We start from the raw sequence: 6,000 nt of genomic DNA on the forward strand, positions 1-6,000 counted from the left end.
ATACTGCTTTCTGGAATAGTTGCACCAATTTGCAGTCCCACCAACAATGAATTCGTGTACCCTTTCCCCGCATCCTTTCCAACATTTATTGTTAACTTGTATTCTTGATAATTGCCACTCTGACTGGAGTGAGATGAAATCTCATTATAGTTTTAATTTGCATTTATCTGATTGCTAGAGATATTGAATATTTTTTTTCATGTATTTGTTGATCGTTCATATTTCTTCTTTTGAGTAGTGTCTTTTTAGTTCCTTTGCCCATTTATTGATTGGGTTATTTGCTTTTTGGTGTTAAGTTTTCTGAGTTCTTTGAATATCCTGGATATTAATGCCCTGAAGAGCAGGTATCAAAGATTGTATCCCATTCTCTATGCTCTCTCTTCATGTTCTTGATTGTTTCCTTTGCTCTTAAGAAGCTTTTTAAATTTGATTCCATCCCATTTATTGATCTTTTATTTTAATTCTTGCACTTTAGGAGTCTTGTTAAGGAAGTCAGTTTCTGAGCCAGCATGTTAGAATGCTGGGCCCTCATTTTTGTGTAGCAGGTGCAGGATTTCTGTCTAATTCCTAGGTCTTTGATACACATTGAGTTGAGTTTTATACAGGGAGATAGGGTTAAATTTCATTCTACTTCATTTGGATTTCCAGTTTCCCCAGCACTATTTGTTGAAGAGGCTATCTTTTCTTCAATGTGTTTTTGGCACACTTATCTAGTATGAGATAACTGTATTTATGTGGGTTTGTCTCTGTGTCTTCTATTGTATTCTGTTGGTTTTTGTGCCTGTTGTGGTGCCAGTATCATGCTGTTTTTGTTACTGCTCTGTAGTATAATTTGAGTTCTGATACTGTGATGTCTTTTGCTTTGTGTTTTTTTTTTTCACTGAGGAGTGGTTTGGCTATTCTTCCAGCTTTTTCTATTACTGTGAATGCTATATACAAAAACCCAAGGCCAACATTATTCTGAATAGAGAAAAACTGAAAGGATTTCCTTTAAAATCTGGGACAAGAAAAGGATATCTATTTTCACCACTCCTATTTAATATATTGTTAGAAATTCTAGCCAGAACAATATAGGCAAGCAAAAGATATGAAATGGACACAAATAGGAAACAAAGAGCTCAAATTATCTCTGTTTGCTGACCTAAATGTTCCATAAAGACTTCTAGAACTCACAAATGAATTAAGCAAAGTACCAAGAATCAACATCTAAAAACTGCCCCACTGCCCCTGGAAAATAAAATACTTGAGAATCAATCTAACAAAAGAGGTGAAAGACCTCTGTAACAAAAATGACTGAACACTAAAGAAAGGAATTGAAGAAGTCCTTAGAATATGGAAAGACCTCCTGTATTCTTAAGCAGAACTAACATTTCTAAATGGCCGTACTACCAAAAGTGCTCTACAGATTCAATGCAATTTCCATCAAAAATTCCCTGCATTTCTTAATCCATTCTTTTCCATTGTTAACCATCAATTTTTTTTGTGACTTTTATTCATGCATTTTGTCTTTAGAAAGCTAAAATATTTATTATAGGAAAAAATGGATAATATAGAAAAAAGAAAAAAACATAAGTATCTCCTATATTTCTACCAATGAAAATTTCTATTAATATTTTATTATCTGTGGTTCCATTTACATGCATTTAACGATATTTTTACAAATTTTCTTAGACTAACATATACTTTATTGTGGAGGTTTCCAAGTGCACTTAAAAAGAATGTATATTATGCTACTTTTTTTAACTAGAGTCATATATAATAGTTGGGCTCATTTTGACAAATTCATACATATATGGAATTTGATTTACTCCCATTTCAGTCCCCTGTGCCTCCCCATTTCCCTTCTCTCTCCACAGTCCCCATTCTCTGCTCATCTTCCTTTCACTCATTTATTTATTTTTGATTGGTGTTTTATACATGTACGTAAAAGTGGAATTCACTGTGTTATATTTATACATGCACACAATGTGATTTTGTTAAATTTATTTTGCATTTTCTCCCCTTTCCCATCCCTCCTCCCTCCCTATCTCCTTCTCCCTCTACTTTGCTGATCTTCCCTATATCTTAATGAGTCCCCTCGATCCCCATTTATTCTGCTTTATTTTGCTCTAGCTTCCACATATGAAAGAAGAAAACTTCAGCCTTTGTTTTTAACAGTCTGTTTTATTTATTACGCCATTTTGAGTGGAATGATTTCCAGAGGTCTGATATGTCTAGTGGCTTTATGGTGTTATTTGAGTCTCCTATTTCTCTATTGTTCTTCTGTGTAGTTGTTCTAATTGTGAAAGTGTGCTATTAAAGTCTCCAACTGTTTTATTCAATTGTCTATTTATCACTTTAATTCTGTAAGATTTAGTTTCGTTTATTTTGAGGCAGTGTTGTTAGGTGCACATTTGTAATTAGTATATGTTCCTAATTGATGACCCTCCTTTCATTATAAGATGTCTCACTCCATCTTAGTAAATTTTTTTTCATGGAAATAACTGTTGCCACTCTAGCTTTCTTATAGTTGCCCTTTGCATGACATATTTTTGAATCTTTGAATCTAAAATATGTCTCATGTAGACAGCATACGTTTAGATCTTGCCTTTTTTTTTTATTTGTCAATCTCTGCCTTTTGTTTGGATTGTTTGAGCCATTTACATTTAAGGTTATCATTGACATAGTTGGATTTTATTTCTAACATTTTACATTGTATTTTCTAATGTCTCTTTTGTTCCTCCATTCCTTCCATATTTTTTTTTCTTTTCCACTAAGTGAATATGTTATAGTGTAATAATTTGGTTCTTTTACTAATTTTTTTCACTATTTTTAGGACTTTTTTGTGTGTGGTTGCTTTAGGATATAACATATATAAATCAGTTAGTGAGAAACTACTTAGGTTTTAAATTAAATTAGTCCAGCAAGCTAAGGAAATGTTATTTCTAAATAGCTCTTTTTCTTCTTTTCACTTTCTGTGGACACTCTATGTGTGTGTATACGTGTATCTGTGTGTGTGTGTGTGTGTATGTGTGTATTATCTCCACATGATACTGATCTATATAAAGTGTACAAACTCAATATTACATTGAAGTTGTTATCCCAATATATAATTTTATGTCTCTTAACAAAGCTGAAAGAAGAATTAGAAGTATATATTTATAGCATTTGCTAAATTAACCTTCTCATCTTATTAACCTTACCACATCTGATTCTCTTCTGTTCTCTATATTCATGGTGCCATCTGATATTATTTTCTTGCTCCAATAAAACTTTGCTCCTACCTATACTGTAAACATTATTTAATTAAATATTCTGTCATAGTATAACTTCTATTGTCACCTGGTCATTGTTAAGTGTATTCTATTTATATATGTTTATAGGACCAATAATCCAATTATGTACAGATCTCACACAGTTGATTTTAAATTAGTTAAGAAAAATAGGAGGAAATGTGAATTCCTACTGTATTTTATATTTACATAATGACTTCTACCAATGTACTGTTTTTTCATGAGGATTATAATTGCTGTGATTTTATTTCAACCTGAAAAAGTTCTGTTAGTATTTATTGTAAAGCAGGTCTTCTAGCAAAAACTCTGCTCTTGTTTATCTGAGTATGTTTTGTTTTGTCTTCATTTTTTCTGGCCTCCAATGTTTCTGATAAGACAGATGTTAATCTTACTAAAGTTCCCTGCTACATGTCTCTAAATATTTGTTCTTAGTATGTCTGGGTGTGTGTCTCCAAGACTATCCAAGACTATCCCCAAAAACTTGGAGGTTTTTTGTGTGTGTGTGTGCTTCCTTGATAGGTAATGTTTTTCAAAATATTTGGGAGGCATTCAAGCATTATTTCTTCAAATATTTTTTAAAATGCTTCAGACTCTCATTCTTATAGAAAAATAGCAGATTTCTTTGAATAAATGTCTTTTCAGTTGTTGTATGACCTTAAGAAAATTTCTCATGCATTTGAATGTTGGAGTTTTAAAAAACAATTTTCAACATTTAAAGTCATTTCACTGAGGAGAGAATCTACAGAACCTCATGTGCCATCATTCTAGAAGTTGTCTCAAGTTACCCTATTTTAAGATATTTACATAATATTTTAAAATTGAGACCCCCAGGGATGATGAGTGAGCTTAGGGTTTTCTCCACTGGTTTATTTACTCAACATACTGTGAACATTATTTAATTAAATATTTTGTCACAGTATAACTTCTGATGTCACCTAAGAGTTCCATTATATAGATAGACAGTGATGTATTTAAACAATCTCTGATTGGCTAATGTAGCTATTTCAATGTTATGCTAATAAGAAGCAGCATTGTAGTAAAAAATTATAACAAAACATTTCTTTAGAAAAAGTTCTAAAACTAGAACATCCAAAAGAAGTATTAGGCATCATTCTAAGATTTAAAATACAATGGCAATTCTCTGGAGATGTGAGCCAGCTAGGAATCCCACCGGCAGCCTTTGAAAGTTTGTCCCTAGTTAGAGCTTGAGACCACTAGAAAAGGGTTCAGGGCTGGAGATGTGGCTCAGTGATAGAACACCTGCCTAAGGACCTGGGTTCCATCCCCAGCCTTGCCAAAATAATTTAAAAATAGAAAGTATTTCAGGTTATGATTGTTTAAAAAAATCTTAGCATTTCTGTTTGAAAAGCCAATGGAGCTGAAAAGATAATGCAGCTTTTCCCTCTTAACTGTGGTTACCTGCAGCCTGGTGAGGCACATGGACCACATGGAGCACTCCATGGGCAGCATTGTGTCCAAGATCAATTCTGTGATCATCAAGTTAGAGACCATGGAGCGGACCAAAGTGAAGAGACGGGAGGTGCTAGGGAGGCTGCTGGATGGGGTGGCGAGGTAAGAAGTAATGGGCTGGAGAATGATGAACAAAGGATTCATTTCCATGTACAAGAACATGCATCGCCTCACCAGTAACACCTTGGTTTCTTTTCTCTTGTTAGGATGAGAGACTGGGTCATGACAGTGAAATCCACAGGGAACAGATGGAGCAGTTAGTGCAGGAAGAGCTGGAGCGCTGGGAATCTGATGACGCAGCTTCCCAGATAAGTCACCGGCTAGGCACACCTGTGGGACTCAATGGTAAGCCTCACCCCAGAGGATCCCGTCCTTCCTCCTCCCAGTCCACAGAGGGCGCAGAAGGTGGAGGTGGAAATGGGAGTGCCAATATGCACGTGTGAGGAGTGTTGTTGTGTATGTTCCTGATAGGCGAGAAGGCGCTGTCCCAATCGCCATAACAAGTATACTATTTGTATGCCCTGATTACCATATGATGCTGGCCTATGTGACTGATTGTTAATCTTCTGCACTTTAACTTATTTTATATAAATGTTACCCGTGGATCCAAGTGTTTTTTGTTGTTGTTGTTGTTGTTGTTGTTTGTTTGTTTGTTTTGATTTGGTTTTGTTTGTTTGTTTGTTTGTTTTTTGGTTTTTGAGGGTTTTTTTCCCCCCTCATATGAGAAATCTAGATGTAAATAGTGAGTTCAGGGAAAATCTTTGAAAAGTATGTGGAGTGTATGGTCAGTTGCCACCATGCCTGCATCTTCCCAGTTGACAGTGAAGTAGCCTTTATAGCTAGAAGAGAACAGTCAAAGGTCTTCTGAGTTTACTTCCATTCACAAAAATCAGTATTGCCACTTTTGTCCAGTGTATGAAAGCAACTAGGACATTCCTCTCCACTTGGGGAGTAACTCATAAGCTCAATGCATGTCTTTCTTTTTAAAAAGGATTCTTTTTTTTTTTCCAACTACCTTACTGGAGTGAACTTTTCTAAAAGACTAGGTAGAAAAGAACTCCAGACCACAGAATGGGTATGTAGTCACTATGCTAGAATTTGTATGAGTGGTTAAGATAAATGTTAAATAATGTGCTTTTATTGTTTGTTTATATCTAAAATCTGTGAGACTATAATTTCATTTTTATATTATTTTAGCTTTGAATTTGAAATAGTCAAGAAAACCACCAAAGACCAATTTGAAGAGGAAATGGTAATT

General features: G+C 34.5%; 1 pseudogene; it reads left to right on the forward strand.

The window, feature by feature from the left end:
* The window catches only part of LOC144366453 (polycystin-2-like), a 45,180-nt pseudogene extending 39,833 nt beyond the window's left edge, over positions 1–5,347 (forward strand).
* Positions 5,348–6,000: the final 653 nt, after the last annotated feature.

This window comes from Ictidomys tridecemlineatus, chromosome 9 (assembly GCF_052094955.1).
Source record: "Ictidomys tridecemlineatus isolate mIctTri1 chromosome 9, mIctTri1.hap1, whole genome shotgun sequence".
NCBI lineage: Eukaryota > Metazoa > Chordata > Mammalia > Rodentia > Sciuridae > Ictidomys > Ictidomys tridecemlineatus.